The following is a 20,157-nucleotide window of genomic DNA, read 5'->3' as shown; positions in this document are numbered from 1 at the left end:
GCCTTATATTCATGGTAGAAGAAAAAACCAATATTCTCTTTGACAAAATTGTCCAAATAGTCCCCGTGTTTTTCATATTTAGCCCAAACCATCCCTGTCACTCAAAACCAGCAAAAACCATCCTTAAATTGATTTTTGAGTCCCAAACTAGTCCCTCCCGCCAACTTTTACTAACGGGTGTGTGCTTCCTGCTTAAATTGGATTCTTTTTATTAGTTTGCTTGGTGCGTGAGTATTGTTGGTGCATAATCCCGAGTTCTATGAGGTAATAAGTTCTATTTGTATTATCGTTTATTTTTCAGTCGTGTATAAACATTGTCATTGATACTGTGTGTTTGAATTGATTAAGCAATGACGTAAAATGGTTCGAGCTGTTTGGTTGGCAGCTCAGAACATCGACCGATGGTAGAGACCATCGATCGAGGGACTATCTGAAATGTACCGTTCATATTGATTAAAAATGTTCCATATTAATTGATTTCGTTGCGAGGTTTTGACCTCTATATGAGACGTTTTTCAAAGACTGCATTCATTTTAAAACAAAACATAACCTTTATTTCATCAATAAAGGTTTAAAAAGCTTTACGTAGATTATCAAATAATGATAATCTAAAATATCCTGTTTACACACGACTATTACATAATGGTTTACAATACAAATATGTTACAATGAAATAAGTTTCTTGAATGCAGTTTTTACACAATATCATACAAGCATGGACTCCAAATCTTGTCCTTATTTAAGTATGCGACAGCGGAAGCTCTTAATAATCACCTGAGAATAAACATGCTTAAAACATCAACAAAAAATGTTGGTGAGTTATAGGTTTAACCTATATATATCAAATCGTAACAATAGACCACAAGATTTCATATTTCAATATACATCCCATACATAGAGATAGAAATCATTCATATGGTGAACACCTGGTAACCGACATTAACAAGATGCATATATAAGAATATCCCCATCATTCCGGGATTCTCCTTCGAACATGATATAATTTTCGAAGTACTAAAGCATCCGGTACTTTGGATGGGGCTTGTTGGGCCCAATAGATCTATCTTTAGGATTCGCGTCAATTAGGGTGTCTGTTCCCTAATTCTTAGATTACCAGACATAATAAAAAGGGGCATATTCGATTTCGATAATTCAACCATAGAATGTAGTTTCACGTACTTGTGTCTATTTTGTAAATCATTTATAAAACTTGCATGTATTCTCATCCCAAAAATATTAGATTTTAAAAGTGGGACTATAACTCACTTTCACAGATTTTTACTTCGTCGGGAAGTAAGACTTGGCCACTGGTCGATTCACGAACCTATAACAAATATGTACATATATATCAAAGTATGTTCAAAATATATTTACAACACTTTTAATACATTTTGATGTTTTAAGTTCATTAAGTCAGCTGTCCTCGTTAGTAACCTACAACTAGTTGTCCAAAGTTAGATGTACAGAAAAAAATTGATATATATTATCTTGAATCAATCCACGACCCAGTGTATACACGTCTCAGGCTAGATCACAACTCAAAGTATATATATTTTTGGAATCAACCTCAACCCTGTATAGCTAACTCCCACATTACTGCATATAGAGTGTCTATAGTTGTTCCAAATAATATATACACATGGGTAGATATGATATGTCAAAACATTTGCATACGTGTCTATGGTATCTCAAGATTACATAATATATTAGAATACATGTATAATACAATATAAGTTAGCTAGGATATGATTAATATAGATTTGTTACCAATTTTCACGTAGCTACAACAAGAAAAATTATCCAATCTTGTTTTACCCATAACTTCTTCGTTTTAAATCCGTTTTGAGTGAATCAAATTGCTATGGTTTCATATTGAACTCTATTTTATGAATCTAAACAGAAAAAGTATAGGTTTATAGTCGGAAATATAAGTTACAAGTCGTTTTTGTAAGAGGTAGTCATTTCAGTCGAAAGAACGACGTCTTGATGACCATTTTGAAAAACATACTTTCACTTTGAGTTTAACCATGATTTTTGGATATAGTTTCATGTTCATAAGAAAAATCATTTTCCCAGAAGAACAACTTTTAAATCAAAGTTTATCATAGTTTTTAATTAACTAACCCAAAACAGCCCGCGGTGTTACTACGACGGCGTAAATCCGGTATTACGGTGTTTTTCGTGTTTCCAGGTTTTAAATCATTAAGTTAGCATATCATATAGATATATAACATGTGTTTAGTTGATTTTAAAATTCAAATTAGAAGGATTAACTTTTGTTTGCGAACAAGTTTAGACTTAACTAAACTATGTTCTAGTGATTACAAGTTTAAACCTTCGAATAAGATAGCTTTATATGTATGAATCGAATAATGTTATGAATATCATTACTACCTCAAGTTTTCTGGATAAAACTACTGAAAATGAGAAAAATGAATCTAGCTTCAAAGGATCCTTGGATGGCTTGAAAGTTCTTGAAGCAGGATCATGACACGAAAACAGTTCAAGTAAGATTTTCACTCGAAATAAGATTGTTATAGTTATAGAAATTGAATCAAAGTTTGAATATGAGTATTACCTTGTATTAGAAAGATATCTTACTATAAATAATAAAGATTTCTTGAGGTTGTATGATCACTCTACAAGATTGGAAGTAAGCTAGCAAACTTGGAAGTATTCTTGATTTTATGAAACTAGAACTTGTAGAATTTATGAAGAACACTTAGAACTTGAAGATAGAACTTGAGAGAGATCAATTAGATGAATAAAATTGAAGAATGAAAGTGTTTGTAGGTGTTTTTGGTCGTTGGTGTATGGATTAGATATAAAGGATATGAAATTTTATTTTCATGTAAATAAGTCATGAATGATTACTCATATTTTTGTAATTTTATGAGATATTTCATGCTAGTTGCCAAATGATGGTTCCCACATGTGTTAGGTGACTCACATGGGCTGCTAAGAGCTGATCATTGGAGTGTATATACAAATAGTACATACATCTAAAAGCTGTGTATTGTACGAGTACGAATACGGGTGCGTACGAGTACGAATACGGGATAAAACTGAACGAGGATGTAATTGTAAGAATTTTTGTTAAGTAGAAGTATTTTGATAAGTGTCTTGAAGTCTTTAAAAAGTGTATGAATACATATTAAAACACTACATGTATATACATTTTAACTGAGTCGTTAAGTCATCGTTAGTCATTACATGTAAGTGTTGTTTTGAAATCTTTAGGTTAACGATCTTGTTAAATGTTGTTAACCCAATGTTTATAATATCAAATGAGATTTTAAATTATTATATTATCATGATATTATGATGTACGAATATCTCTTAATATGATATATATACATTAAATGTCGTTACAACGATAATCGTTACATATATGTCTCGTTTCAAAATCATTAAGTTAGTAGTCTTGTTTTTACATATGTAGTTCATTATTAATATACTAAATGATATGTTTACTTATCATAATATCATGTTAACTATATATATAACCATATATATGTCATCATATAGTTTTTACAAGTTTTAACGTTCGTGAATCACCGGTCAACTTGGGTGGTCAATTGTCTATATGAAACCTATTTCAATTAATCAAGTCTTAACAAGTTTGATTGCTTAACATGTTGGAAACACTTAATCATGTAAATAACAATTTCATTTAATGTATATATATATATATATATATATATATATATATATATATATATATATATATAAATATATATATATATATATATATATATATAAACATAGAAAAGTTCGGGTCACTACAGTACCTACCAGTTAAATAAATTTCGTCCCGAAATTTTAAGCAGTTGGAGGTGTTGACGTATCTTCTGGAAATAAATGCGGGTATTTCTTCTTCATCCGATCTTCTCGTTTCCAGGTGAACTCGAGTCCTCTATGAGCATTCCATCGAACCTTAACAATTGGTATCTTGTTTTGCTTAAGTCTTTTAACCTCACGATCCATTATTTCGACGGGTTCTTCGATGAATTGAAGTTTTTCGTTGATTTGGATTTCATCTAACGGAATAGTGAGATCTTCTTTAGCAAAACATTTCTTCAAATTCTACACGTGGAAAGTGTTATGTACAGCCGCGAGTTGTTGAGGTAACTCAAGTCGGTAAGCTACTGGTCCGACACGATCAATAATCTTGAATGGTCCGATATACCTTGGATTTAATTTCCCTCGTTTGCCAAATCGAACAACGCCTTTCCAAGGTGCAACTTTAAGCATGACCATCTCTCCAATTTCAAATTCTATATCTTTTCTTTTAATGCCAGCGTAGCTCTTTTGTCGACTTTGGGCGGTTTTCAACCGTTGTTGAATTTGGATGATCTTCTCGGTAGTTTCTTGTATTATCTCCGGACCCGTAATCTGTCTATCCCCCACTTCACTCCAACAAATCGGAGACCTGCACTTTCTACCATAAAGTGCTTCAAACGACGCCATCTCAATGCTTGAATGGTAGCTGTTGTTGTAGGAAAATTCTGCTAACGGTAGATGTCGAGCCCAACTGTTTCCGAAATCAATAACACATGCTCGTAGCATGTCTTCAAGCATTTGTATTGTCCTTTCGCTCTGCCCATCAGTTTGTGGATGATAGGCAGTACTCATGTCTAGACGAGTTCCTAATGCTTGCTGTAATGTCTGCCAGAATCTTGAAATAAATCTGCCATCCCTATCAGAGATAATAGAGATTGGTATTCCATGTCTGGAGACGACTTCCTTCAAATACAGTCGTGCTAACTTCTCCATCTTGTCTTCTTCTCTTATTGGCAGGAAGTGTGCTGATTTAGTGAGACGATCAACTATTACCCAAATAGTATCAAAACCACTTGCAGTCCTTGGCAATTTAGTGATGAAATCTATGGTAATGTTTTCCCATTTCCATTCCGGGATTTCGGGTTGTTGAAGTAGACCTGATGGTTTCTGATGCTCAGCTTTGACCTTAGAACACGTCAAACATTCTCCTACGTATTTAGCAACATCGGCTTTCATACCCGGCCACCAAAAATATTTCTTGAGATCCTTGTACATCTTCCCCGTTCCAGGATGTATTGAGTATCTGGTTTTATGAGCTTCTCTAAGTACCATTTCTCTCATATCTCTAAATTTTGGTACCCAAATCCTTTCAGCCCTATACCGGGTTCCGTCTTCCCGAATATTAAGATGCTTCTCCGATCCTTTGGGTATTTCATCCTTTAAATTTCTCTCTTTTAAAACTCCTTGTTGCGCCTCCTTTATTTGAGTAGTATGGTTATTGTGAATCATTATATTCATAGATTTTACTCGAATGGATTCTCTGTCCTTCCTGCTCAAGGCGTCGGCTACCACATTTGCCTTCCCCGGGTGGTAACGAATCTCAAAGTCGTAATCATTTAACAATTCAATCCACCTACGCTGCCTCATATTCAGTTGTTTCTGATTAAATATGTGTTGAAGACTTTTGTGGTCGGTATATATAATACTTTTGACCCCATATAAGTAGTGCCTCCTAGTCTTTAATGCAAAAACAACCGCGCCTAATTCCAAATCATGCGTCGTATAATTTTGTTCGTGAATCTTCAATTGTCTAGACGCATAAGCAATCACCTTCGTTCGTTGCATTAATACACAACCGAGACCTTGCTTTGATGTGTCACAATAAATCATAAAATCATCATTCCCTTCAGGCAATGACAATATAGGTGCCGTAGTTAGTTTTTCCTTCAATAACTGAAACGCTTTCTCTTGTTCATCCTTCCATTCAAATTTCTTCCCTTTATGCGTTAATGCAGTCAAGGGTTTTGCTATTCTGGAAAAGTCTTGGATGAACCTTCTGTAGTAACCAGCTAGTCCTAAAAACTGGCGTATGTGTTTCAGAGTTTTCGGGGTTTCCCACTTTTCAACAGTTTCTATCTTTGCCGGATCCACCTTAATACCTTCTTTGTTCACTATGTGACCGAGGAATTGAACTTCTTCCAACCAAAATGCACACTTTGAAAACTTAGCGTACAATTCTTCCTTCCTCAATACTTCTAACACCTTTCTCAAATGTTCACCGTGTTCTTGGTCATTCTTTGAGTAAATAAGTATGTCATCAATGAAAACAATGACAAACTTGTCAAGGTATGGTCCACACACTCGGTTCATAAGGTCCATGAACACAGCTGGTGCATTAGTTAAACCAAACGGCATGATCATAAACTCGTAATGACCGTAACGTGTTCTGAAAGCAGTCTTTGGAATATCATCTTCTTTCACCCGCATTTGATGATACCCGGAACGTAAGTCAATCTTTGAATAAACAGACGAGCCTTGTAGTTGATCAAATAAGTCGTCGATTCTCGGTAGTGGGTAGCGGTTCTTGATGGTAAGTTTGTTCAACTCTCGGTAGTCGATACACAACCTGAATGTACCATCTTTCTTCTTGACAAACAAAATAGGAGCTCCCCACGGTGATGTGCTTGGTCGAATGAAACTACGCTCTAAAAGTTCTTGTAATTAGCTTTGCAGTTCTTTCATCTCGCTGGGTGTGAGTCTGTAAGGAGCACGAGCTATTGGTGCAGCTCCTGGTACAAGATCTATTTGAAATTCAACGGACCCGGAAATACATCGGGAAATTCTTTTGCGACGGGAACATCATTGATGCTCTTTTCTTCAGTTTGTACTTTCTCGACGTGTGCTAGAACAGCATAGCAACCTTTTCCTATTAGTTTTTATGCCTTCAAATTACTAATAAGATGTAGCTTCGTGTTGCCCTTTTCTCCGTACACCATTAAGGGTTTTCCTTTTTCTCGTATAATGCGAATTGCATTTTTGTAACAAACGATCTCTACTTTCACTTCTTTCAACCAGTCCATACCGATTATTACATCAAAACTCCCTAACTCTACTGGTATCAAGTCAATCTTAAATGTTTCGCTAACCAGTTTAATTTCTCGATTCCGACATATATTATCTGCTGAAATTAATTTACCATTTGCTAATTCGAGTAAAAATTTACTATCCAAAGGCGTCAATGGACAACTTAATTTAGCACAAAAATCTCTACTCATATAGCTTCTATCCGCACCCGAATCAAATAAAACGTAAGCAGATTTATTGTCAATAAGAAACGTACCCGTAACAAGCTCCGGGTCTTCTGTGCCTCTGCCGCATTAATATTGAAAACTCTTCCGCGGCCTTGTCCATTTGTGTTCTCTTGGTTCGGGCAATTTCTAATAATGTGGCCCGGTTTTCCACATTTATAACAAACTACATTGGCATAACTTGTTCCGACACTACTTGCTCCGCCATTACTCGTTCCGACACCATTTGTTCCTTTCGTTCTGTTAACCCCTGGTCCGTAGACCTCACACTTTACCGCGCTATGACCATTTCTTTTACACTTCTTGCAAAATTTGGTGCAGAACCCCGAGTGATACTTTTCACACCTTTGGCATAGCTGCTTCTGATTGTTGTTGTTGTTGTTGTTGTTGCGGTTATTATTGTTGTTGGGATGATTGTAGTAGTAGTTGTTGTTGTTGTTGTTGTTGTTGTTGTTGTTGTTTGTTGTTGTTGGGCCGTTTGTTGTTGTTGCGATTGATGTTGCGATTGTTAGGTTAGTTGTTGCGATTATTGTTGTAATTGCTGTTGTTGTTGTATTGGTGATTCTTATCACCGTTTTCCTCCCAATTTCTTTTGACTTGCTTCACATTGGCCTCTTCAGCAGTCTGTTCTTTAATTCTTTCTTCAATGTGGTTCACTAGTTTGTGAGCCATTCTACATGCCTGTTGTATGGAGGTGGGCTCGTGTGAACTTATATCTTCTTGGATTCTTTCCGGTAATCCTTTCACAAACGCGTCGATCTTCTCTTCCTCATCTTCAAACGCTCCCGGACACAATAGGCATAATTCTGTGAATCGTCTTTCGTACGTGGTATTATCAAATCCTTGGGTTGATAACCCTCTAAGTTCTGTCATGAGCTTATTGACCTCGGTTCTGGGATGGTACTTCTCGTTCATCAAGTGCTTGAATGCTGACCACGGTAGTGCATAAGCATCATCTTGTCCCACTTGCTCTAGATAGGTATTCCACCATGTTAACGCAGAACCTGTGAAGGTTTGCGTAGCGTACTTCACTTTGTCCTCTTCAGTACACTTACTTATGGCAAACACCGATTCGATCTTCTCGGTCCACCGTTTTAATTAGATCGGTCCTTCGGTTCCATCAAATTCCAAAGGTTTGCAGGCAGTGAATTCTTTGTAGGTGCATCCTACACGATTTCCTGTACTGCTAGATTCAAGGTTATTGTTGGTATGTAGAGCAGCCTGTACTGCGGCTATGTTTGAAGCAAGAAAGGTACGAAATTCCTCTTCACTCATATTCAAGGTGCGTAGAGTAGTTGGTGCCATTTCCTTTAAAATAATCAAATGAAACGAGTTAATCATATAGAATATCAAGAGTAGTTAATAGTATTTCGTAGCGTAATATGAACTTATTTATAAAAGCTCTTTCTTCATATTAGCTTTTTATACTCTTTAATTCGGGTAGTGCCTACCCGTTAAGTTCATACTTAGTAGCTAACATACCATTTCAACTACTACAATTCTATATGAAAAACTAATCAAAAAAAAAAAAATCATAATCAAGCCTTTATACAATAACTTGCAAACTTACAATACCGCTATTTTACATATAGCATGAAATATAGCACATAAAACTTTGATACAAAGTAGTTGCGAAGATAATTCTAGTTAATAAATAAGGCGTTCAGCAAAGGCAATAAAGACACGTAATTCATACGTCCAGAAACAAGTCATGCATTCTGGTTTTACTAATACCACTTCCCATCCTTGGTTTTGTGGAACATAACCGTTGTGACCGATAGTAAGACAATGTGATGTAACGTCGTCAAAAGGATGAAGGTTACGTAATGACCAACAGTCTCGTAATAACCTAAAAACCTCATTTATTACCCCAATTACCGACTCCGTCACTTGTGGGAACGTTTTGTTTAATAGTTGTAGCCCGATGTTCTTGTTCTCACTTTGGTGAGAAGTGAACATTACTAACCCGTAAGCATAACATGCTTCTTTATGTTGCATGTTAGCCGCCTTTTCTAAATCACGAAGTCCTATATTCGGATATATTGAGTCAAAATAATTTCTTAACCCGTTGCGTAAAATAGCATTTGGGTTCCCCGCAATATATGCGTCAAAGTAAACACATCGTAACTTATGGATTTCCCAATGTGATATCCCCCATCTTTCGAACGAAAGCCTTTTATAAACCAAGGCATTCTTGGAACGTTCTTCGAATGTCTTACAAACTGATCTCGCCTTAAATAGTTGTGCCGAGGAATTCTGACCGACTCTAGACAAGATTTCATCAATCATGTCTCCGGGTAGGTCTCTTAAAATATTGGGTTGTCTATCCATTTTGTGTTTTTATACTGTAAAATAGACAAGAGTTAGATTCATAAAAAAATACTTATTAATACAAGCAATTTTTACATATATCATAAAGCATAAGCACACTATATTACATATATTACACCACACGAATACAACTATCTTATTCCGACTCGCTCGTTTCTTCTTCTTCGGTTTTGGTTCATTTTGCCAAGTTTCTAGGGATATATGATGTTCCCCTAATACGAGTCGTCGTTTTCCACATTGGTTTAGAAAAACCTGGTGGTTTAAAGGTTCCCGGGTTATTGTCACAACTTAAGAAATACGGGTGTTGACGATACATATAAAGTTCATCGGGTTTGGAATCAAATTTCTCTATTTTTATGCCCTTTCCCTTATTGTTCTCTTTTGCCTTATTAAATTGTGTTGGGGTAATTTCTATAACGTCATCGAAATCCTTGTCGGGATCCGATTCATCGGAGAATTGGTAATCCTCCCAATACTTTGCTTCCTTGGCGGAAACACCATTGACCATAATTAACTTTGGTCGGTTGGTTGAGGATTTTCTTCTACTTAACCATTTTATTATTTCCCCCACTGGTTCTATTTCTTCTTCCGGTTCCGATTCTTCTTTCGGTTCCGACTCTTCTTCCAGTTCCTCTTCGGGAACTTGTGAATCAGTCCACGAATCATTCCAATTTACAATTGACTCTTCATTATTATTAGGTGAGTCAATGGGACTTGTTCTAGAGGTAGACATCTATCACATAATATCAAACGCGTTAAGAGATTAATATATCACATAATATTCAGATGTTAAAAATATATAGTTTCCAACAAAATTTGTTAAGCAATCATCTTTCAAGTAAACACGGTCGAAGTCCAGACTCACTAATGCATCCTAACAAACTCGATAAGACACACTAATGCATAATTATGGTTCTCTAAGACCAACGCTCGGATACCAACTGAAATGTCCCGTTCATATTGATTAAAAACGTTCCATATTAATTGATTTCGTTGCGAGGTTTTGACCTCTATATGAGACGTTTTTCAAAGACTGCATTCATTTTAAAACAAACCATAACCTTTATTTCATCAATAAAGGTTTAAAAAGCGTTACGTAGATTATCAAATAATGATAATCTAAAATATCCTGTTTACACACGACTATTACATAATGGTTTACAATACAAATATGTTACAATGAAATAAGTTTCTTGAATGCAGTTTTTACACAATATCATACAAGCATGGACTCCAAATCTTGTCCTTATTTAAGTATGCAACAACGGAAGCTCTTAATAATCACCTGAGAATAAACATGCTTAAAACGTCAACAAAAAATGTTGGTGAGTTATAGGTTTAACCTATATATATATCAAATCGTAACAATAAACCACAAGATTTCATATTTCAATATACATCCCATACATAGAGATAGAAATCATTCATATGGTGAACACCTGGTAACCGACATTAACAAGATGCATATATAAGAATATCCCCATCATTCCGAGATTCTCCTTCGAACATGATATAATTTTCGAAGTACTAAAGCATCCGGTACTTTGGATGGGACTTGTTGGGCCCGATAGATCTATCTTTAGGATTCGCATCAATTAGGGTGTCTGTTCCCTAATTCTTAGATTACCAGACTTAATAAAATGGGGCATATTCGATTTCGATAATTCAACCATAGAATGTAGTTTCACGTACTTGTGTCTATTTTGTAAATCATTTATAAAACCTGCATGTATTCTCATACCAAAAATATTAGATTTTAAAAGTGGGACTATAACTCACTTTCACAGATTTTTACTTCGTCAGGAAGTAAGACTTGGCCACTAGTCGATTCACGAACCTATAACAAATATGTACATATATATCAAAGTATGTTCAAAATATATTTACAACACTTTTAATACATTTTGATGTTTTAAGTTCATTAAGTCAGCTGTCCTCGTTAGTAACCTACAACTAGTTGTCCAAAGTTAGATGTACAGAAAAAAATTGATATATATTATCTTGAATCAATCCACTGTAACACCCGTGTTACATCCGTCCCACATCGGTTGGAGAGGGGAACGAAGCATGCATTATAAGGGTGTGGAGACCTTTCCTAGCATGACGCGTTTTGGGACCACAAGCGCAGCAGATCCCATGAGAACTCTGCAGTTTAGCGTGCTCAGGCGAGAGCACTACCAGGATGGGTGACCTCCTGGGAAAGTGTTCGTCGTGTGTGGTCGCCAAGAAAAATCCGTGAGCAACCTACGGGGGAGACAAGGGTACGTCCCTATCTCTGCAAAGCGGACAATATCATGCTACGGGGAACGTTTTACCTGGGGTGTTACAGAATGGTATCAGAGCCAGGCCCCGGACCAAACGTGCACAGCGAGGACGCTGTGTCCCATTAGGGGGGAGGATTGTAACACCCGTGTTACATCCGTCCCACATCGGTTGGAGAGGGGAACGAAGCATGCCTTATAAGGGTGTGGAGACCTTTCCTAGCATGACGCGTTTTGGGACCACAAGCGCAGCAGATCCCATGAGAACTCTGCAGTTAAGCGTGCTCAGGCGAGAGCACTACCAGGATGGGTGACCTCCTGGGAAAGTGTTCGTCGTGTGTGGTCGCCAAGAAAAATCCGTGAGCAACCTACGGGGGAGACAAGGGTACGTCCCTATCTCTGCAAAGCGGACAATATCATGCTACGGGGAACGTTTTACCTGGGGTGTTACATCCACGACCCAGTGTATACACGTCTCATGCTAGATCACAACTCAAAGTATATATATTTTTGGAATCAACCTCAACCCTGTATAGCTAACTTCCACATTACTGTATATAGAGTGTCTATGGTTGTTCCAAATAATATATACACATGGGTCGATATGATATGTCAAAACATTTGCATACGTGTCTATGGTATCCCAAGATTACATAATATATTAGAATACATGTATAATACAATATAAGTTAGCTAGGATATGATTAATATAGATTTGTTACCAATTTCCACGTAGCTACAACAAGAAAAATTATCCAATCTTGTTTTACCGATAACTTCTTCGTTTTAAATCCGTTTTGAGTGAATCAAATTGCTATGGTTTCATATTGAACTATATTTTATGAATCTAAACAGAAAAATATAGGTTTATAGTCGGAAATATAAGTTACAAGTCATTTTTGTAAGAGGTAGTCATTTCAGTCGAAAGAACGACGTCTTGATGACCATTTTGAAAAACATACTTTCACTTTGAGTTTAACCATGATTTTTGGATATAGTTTCATGTTCATAAGAAAAATCATTTTCCCAGAAGAACAACTTTTAAATCAAAATTTATCATAGTTTTTAATTAACTAACCCAAAACAGCCCGCGGTGTTACTACGACGGCGTAAATCCGGTTTTACGGTATTTTTCGTGTTTCCAGGTTTTAAATCATTAAGTTAGCATATCATATAGATATAGAACATGTGTTTAGTTGATTTTAAAATTCAAATTAGAAGGATTAACTTTTGTTTGCGAACAAGTTTAGACTTAACTAAACTATGTTCTAGTGATTACAAGTTTAAACCTTCGAATAAGATAGCTTTATATGTATGAATCGAATAATGTTATGAACATCATTACTACCTCAAGTTTTCTGGATAAAGCTACTGGAAATGAGAAAAATGTATCTAGCTTCAAAGGATCCTTGGATGGCTTGAAAGTTCTTGAAGCAGAATAATGACACGAAAACAGTTCAAGTAAGATTTTCACTCGAAATAAGATTGTTATAGTTATAGAAATTGAATCAAAGTTTGAATATGAGTATTACCTTGTATTAGAAAGATATCTTACTGTAAATAATAAAGATTTCTTGAGGTTGGATGATCACTCTACAAGATTGGAAGTAAGCTAGCAAACTTGGAAGTATTCTTGATTTTATGAAACTAGAACTTGTAGAATTTATGAAGAACACTTAGAACTTGAAGATAGAACTTGAGAGAGATCAATTAGATGAAGAAAATTGAAGAATGAAAGTGTTTGTAGGTGTTTTTGGTCGTTGGTGTATGGATTAGATATAAAGGATATGAAATTTTGTTTTCATGTAAATAAGTCATGAATGATTACTCATATTTTTGTAATTTTATGAGATATTTCATGCTAGTTGCCAAATGATGGTTCCCACATATGTTAGGTGACTCACATGGGCTGCTAAGAGCTGATCATTGAAGTGTATATACAAATAGTACATACATCTAAAAGCTGTGTATTGTACGAGTACGAATACGGGTGCATACGAGTAGAATTGTTGATGAAACTGAACGAGGATGTAATTGTAAGCATTTTTGTTAAGTAGAAGTATTTTGATAAGTGTCTTGAAGTCTTTAAAAAGTATATGAATACATATTAAAACACTACATGTATATACATTTTAACTGAGTCGTTAAGTCATCGTTAGTCGTTACATGTAAGTGTTGTTTTGAAATCTTTAGGTTAACGATCTTGTTAAATGTTGTTAACCCAATGTTTATAATATCAAATGAGATTTTAAATTATTATATTATCATGATATTATGATGTACAAATATCTCTTAATATGATATATATACATTAAATGTCGTTACAACGATAATCGTTACATATATGTCTCGTTTCAAAATCATTAAGTTAGTAGTCTTATTTTTACATATGTAGTTCATTATTAATATACTTAATGATATGTTTACTTATCATAATATCATGTTAACTATATATATAACCATATATATGTCATCATATAGTTTTTACAAGTTTTAACGTTCGTGAATCACCGGTCAACTTGGGTGGTCAATTGTCTATATGAAACCTATTTCAATTAATCAAGTCTTAACAAGTTTGATTGCTTAACATGTTGGAAACACTTAATCATGTAAATAACAATTTCATTTAATATATATATATATATATAAACAAGGAAAAGTTCGGGTCACTACACTATCACCATCGGCCGTAGGTCAGAGACCACCGGTCGATGGTCGCTGTAACTTTATATAAATACGGGTGTTGGGTTACATTGTTAGTTTACAAATCCTATACACCCTAGCCGTCGTATTTCGCTGTTACTATTGTCTCAGACCATATCCCAACCGAATACAATCATCTAGGCCTTGATTATATCAACATATTATTGGTTAGATTGATCCAAAGTGAAACTCGTATTCGATTCATCCTAGTTTATTGTTTTCCGCCCTTATTCTAGGTTTAACGTTTAATCTAAGGTCCTAAATCGTCTACAAAGTGGTATCAGAGCTTAGGCTTGCTGATCTAAACGTTTTTGAGTCGAATTATGTGTTTTCAATTTTAGGGTTTTTGGTCAAAATGGATTTGTGATTAAAAGTTGATATTTTTACGTTTAAATCTCGTGTTTTTGTGTTTCTTTGTGTCTCTGGGTGTATTTTCTAGGTTTCTACCGGTTTGGTTTAAGTCTAGAACGTCAAAAATCGATCGAAATTGAAGTTTTTAGCAAAAACCCTAGTTTTTCCTGCCCAGTATTCGTAAGAACTACCCTCGGCCGATCGTCTTTGACCATCGTCCGTTCGTCCCGACCCTCGACCGTTCGTCAGACACAATCGACCGATCGTCTCATATTGAACCGGAGGACAGTTTGTCATATCATAGAACTGTTTGTCTTTACCATCGGCCGTTCGTCTCTTGACCATCGACCGATCGTCCACTACCATCGACCGATAGTAGCTTCCATCGACCGAAGGTCTCAATTCTAAGATTCAGTTCAAAGATTACACCATCGGCCGTTAGTCATAGACCTCCGACCGATTGTCATAGACCTCCAACCGATTGTCATAGACCTTCGACCGATTGTCATAGACCTCCGGCCGATTGTCTTGCCCGTCGACCGATCCTCTTTTGAGACAGAATCTTTTAACTACATTTAATTTAATACTCAATCAGTTAAAATGTCTAACATAAACGAACAAGTGATGAATTAATACAGTGCGTTAGTAATTGCACCTGGACTACAAAAACTATTACTTAATGAAAGTGAATATGGTTCATCAAATAAAGTACCTAGACTTGATAATCTTAAAAACTTCTTGGACTGGAAAGTTAGGTTTGTTATTTACTTAAACGTTGTCGATTCTAGACTTTGAGAATGTATTGAGAATCCGTATATATGGCCATACGGAGCAGATGGTGAACCCAAAGAAACTTCACAGTTTAGTCCTACAGAGCGTGAAGAGTACAATCTTGAGTGTAGATGTTATGCTCAGCTAACCCAAGCTTTGTTAAAGGAGATTTTTCAGCAATTTAAGAACCGAAACAAAACATCGTATACTATCTGGTTGGCTCTTCAATCTGCAACAGAAGGTACAGCTACTTATCGTGCGACTAAGGGTAAGGTTTTGAAGGATGAGTGGAGGGTGTTTGCAGCTCTTCCATCAGAATCTCTAGGACAAACTTTGGAGAGATATCGGTTATTGGTTGCAGAGATGGCAGATTATGGGATTGAGGTGCCTAATGAAAAGGCAGTAAGGGTGTTAAAAGATGGTCTTCCAGAAAAGTGGGATCATGAGATAGAAAAGATTCAGAACAGGTACAGCTCATCAGGTCGTCCGTTGACACTAACAGCTTTTACTTCGAAGTTGATGGAGAAGGACATTCAGGATGAAGCAAAGAGAAAGAGACTTGGTTCTGTAGCTGTTGCGGCGTCCACTATTTGGACATCTTCTGGTACTCATGTTCCACTACAGACAGCATACTTAACAGCCAATGCTTCACAAATGTCTGCACCATTGTCTCAGTCCGGCTATTTTAATGCAAAATTACAAGCTCAGAATTCTACAATTAAGATGATTGAAGCTTCTCCGATTCAGCAGACTCATACTCAGACTCAGACTCCTGTGTTTCAAACTGAGTATATCAAGAAGAGATCTCGCGAATCTATTCAGGAAGATATGACTTTGGCAGCTATTGTTGTTAACTCATACAACGATATGATTAGTGGACAAGTGCTTAATAATCATCTTGAAAACGAAGACTATGATCAGATTGATGAGGACGAGCTTGAGAGAATGGATATACTCTACTGTATGGGTAGCATTGTAAGATGTGCTAGAAAGTACTTGAAGAGAACAGGACAAAGATAGTTGAGTTTAAATCGCGATTCGAAGTTTGGTTTTGATATGTCAAAGGTTAGGTGCTACAATTGTGATGAATTTGGTCACTTTAAGAAAACTTGCACGAGACCACCCAAGCCTGGTTTTCATGATCCTTTTCACCAGACAACCATCTCAGTTACTCCACAACATGTAATTGTAGAGAAAAAATCTTCGGGTTCTGTTCAATCTAAGGCTTTGACTACAACGTATGCTGATGAAGTATGTGACTGGTCCATCTCGGTAGATACACAAAAAGCTAACATTGTGTTTGTAGGTAAAAGTGAAGCTGAAATTGAAGAGGAAAGAATTGTTCAGAAAAATGCAGGTTGTACTGGTAAGAATAATCCGAATTGCACATGCTATGTGTGCAAATGTGATGCAAGGTTGAAGAGAGCAGAAGAGCTTATGAAATTCTGCTTCAGGAAGAGGATTAAAGATAAGTTGTATGATAAGTTTCACAAAGCTAAGGACTTATCAGATCTTGAGTTTACTACTGATTCGTCTGATGAAGAAGAAGGGATGAGTTGTCATGTTGGTACTTGGTTCAGGAAAGAGCTGGAACATTTGCTCAACTGTGATCTTAAGAGTAGTGATGAGAAGATTGTTACGGTTCAGAGTCCAGTTTGTTCAAATCAAGGTGAGGGTAAAGGAAGTTATGAGGCTGATTACTCGGATAGTACGAGCTCAGAGTCCGAATCAGAATCAGATGCAGATTCTCAGGTTGGAAGAAATGACTATGCATTCATGGCCAACACGTTCGGTAATGATAAGGTATGTAATGACTCAGTTTCTAATTGTTCTAAATGCATTGGTTATGAACAGGAAATTGAGAGGCTTGAATGTGTTATCACTAAGCTTAATGAGATATCTGTTACATGTGAGACCTGCCCTAAGCTTAGAATTGAACTTAAGAACCTAAGTGTAGAGAATCAGACTAATAAAAAGAACTATGAGGATGCGCTTTTCTACCTTAATAAACAGAAAGACTATGTTGATGTGATTAAGTCTTTAGAAAATCAGGTAGGTCACTTAAAATCAACTGTGGTAGATGATGGAAAAGTGATTACTGTGTATTTGGGACAGATAGAGACTCTTAGGCAGAAAAGGATTCCTTTAAGTTGAAATATGAGTCTGAGAAAGCTAGGATTGACAATTAGCAGAGGATGTCTTATGTGAAACAGACTCTTAATCATCCTCACCAGCAGGGTTTAGGTTATGACCAGGTTGCCCCACCTCTTATGGGTGAGTATATTAATAAACCAGTTGAGAAATGTAAGGGTCCAGTTGTAGAACCAGGATATGGTAAGCCTAAGGAAACACCTGGTAAGAGCTCTAGTAAGGTAGTTGAGTCAAAGAAACCTTTAGATGTTGTCTATGAAACAGAATCAGATACTGATATCAACACCGAGAAAGACAACAAACCTTTTAAGCTTGTCACTAAACCGGTTACCATTCTGAAAAATCCTGCTAATGCTAGTAGGGTGACTGAAAGTCAAAAGGCTCAGTCTAAGAGCAATGTGACTCCCAAACAAAATAAGAAGAAGAACACTCAGGGAGTGTCACCTAAGTTTGTCAGTAAGGGAGTGTTAGACGGAACAGGTCCTAAGGTAGAACAACCACCAAAAGGTGAGAGTTCCAATTCTGGTAATGTGTCCAAGTATGTTCCGCCTGGTCGTCGACAGACTGTCAAGCAACAAGTCTCGTCACCCCCTACGACTAGACAACATACTAAACCACATAGGAGACAATTTTCACCAATTAGACGCAAATTGTTTAATTCTCATGATTTTGATAATGTTAACTGCTTCAATTGTGGGATGTTAGGACACAAGGCTGTAAATTGTAGACCCATTCGATAGACACCCAGAAGGAAGGTTGATCTTAGTCCAAATCATTCCTTTAATAGGATATCACCTTCACCAGTGTTTAAATCTTCTTCCGTGAAAACAAATGAAACAAAGGTTTTTCAAACTAATGATTACTATAGAAAACCATTACCACATAACATAGTTTGGAAACCTAAATCAGAAGTTAAGAGTGTTCAAAATCCTGAGGGTCCTTCTGGATCTAAAGGACAATGGGTGGAGTTGCCAGTTGTTGGTGTTGATGGGAAACCCACTGCCATTAGGGCATGAGTGGCCCTTTCTAACTAATCCTCTTACTTTAATGTGCAGGTTGCCTACAATCCACGCTGCAGTACTTAGATTGTTGATAGTGGGACATCCAGGCACATGATAGGGAACTTGTCTTTGCTTTCTAATGTGAAAACAGTGGATGGAGGAACAGTTTCTTTTGCAGGTAGTGAAGGAGGATTTATTACTGCTCAGGGTGTTATTGCTAATGAGAACGTCAGCTTTGATAAAGTTAATTATGTGGAGCATATGTCGAACAATCTGCTTTCAGTTTCACAAGTTGCTGACAAAAAGTATACTGTGGCTTTTGATGATAAGTTTTGTTATATTTTGAGGAAAGAGTTTGTTATTTCGGAAGACATGATTCTGATGACTGCTCCAAGGTGCAAGGATCTTTATATCCTTGATATGCATAAGGCTCATGTTAAGGCAGCTACAGGCCATCAGGCCTTCGTTTCTAAGGCTACTGAACAGGAGTCGATTATCTGGCACAAGCGTATGGGTCATCTGAGTCTAAGAAAGATGAATAATCTAGTCCACAATGAATTAGTTAAAGGTGTGAATGTTAAGAGTTTTCATATTCCTGAAGGTTATCTTCCGTGTAAGCAAGGAAAATAGACTAAGAAGTCACATACTGCCAAAAAGCATCATTCAGTTAATATTCTTTTGGAATTGTTGCACATGGATCTCTTTGGTCCAGTTAACTATAAAACTCTCACCGGAGAGTCTTATTGCTTGGTATTTACAGATGAATATTCCCCTTTCTCGTGGGTTGTGATGTTAAAACACAAGTCAGATACTTTCGATCATATTAAAGTTTTGATTCTGAAGCTTGAAAGTTTGTATAAGTTGAAGGTTAGAAAGATTCGTACTGATAATGGTACGGAATTCAAGAACAATCAGATGCTACTGTTTTGTAATGAGAAGGGGATACAATAACAGTTCGGTCCTGCTTATACACCACAGTCAAATGGTATTGCTGAAAGGAAGAATAGGACTCTAATTGAAACCGCAAGAACAATGCTAGCTGATTCATGTCTTCCAATTGTTTTCTGGGGTGAAGCAGTGAGTACAGTATGCTATGTGATGAACAGAGTTCTGGTGGTAAAGAGACATGGTAAAATGTGTTATGAACTGTTACATAAGAGAAAGCCTAATATTAAACATTTTGAACCTTTTGGTGTTCCTTGTACTATTCTGGTACGAGACGCTGGAGGGAAATTTAATTCAAAGGTTGTCTCTGGTATCTTCTTGGGATATGGGAATCCGAACAAACGGGTGTATAATACTGAGTCAAAGTGTGTGAAAGAACGTTATGAAGTTGATATTCAACGCAATGCTCCACCTCGTGTTAGTAAAGGGTTCGCATGGCAGTTTGAATATGATAAGTTATTTGATTCCTTCAATCTTCCACCAGATGCTACAGATGAAGAAGTTCTGACTCAGATATTGTTTGATTCTCAAAACTCTTCTGAGAATGTTATC

Source organism: Rutidosis leptorrhynchoides, chromosome 7, assembly GCF_046630445.1.
Source record: "Rutidosis leptorrhynchoides isolate AG116_Rl617_1_P2 chromosome 7, CSIRO_AGI_Rlap_v1, whole genome shotgun sequence".
In the NCBI taxonomy this organism is placed as follows: domain Eukaryota; kingdom Viridiplantae; phylum Streptophyta; class Magnoliopsida; order Asterales; family Asteraceae; genus Rutidosis; species Rutidosis leptorrhynchoides.
This window is presented reverse-complemented; position numbering follows the sequence as displayed.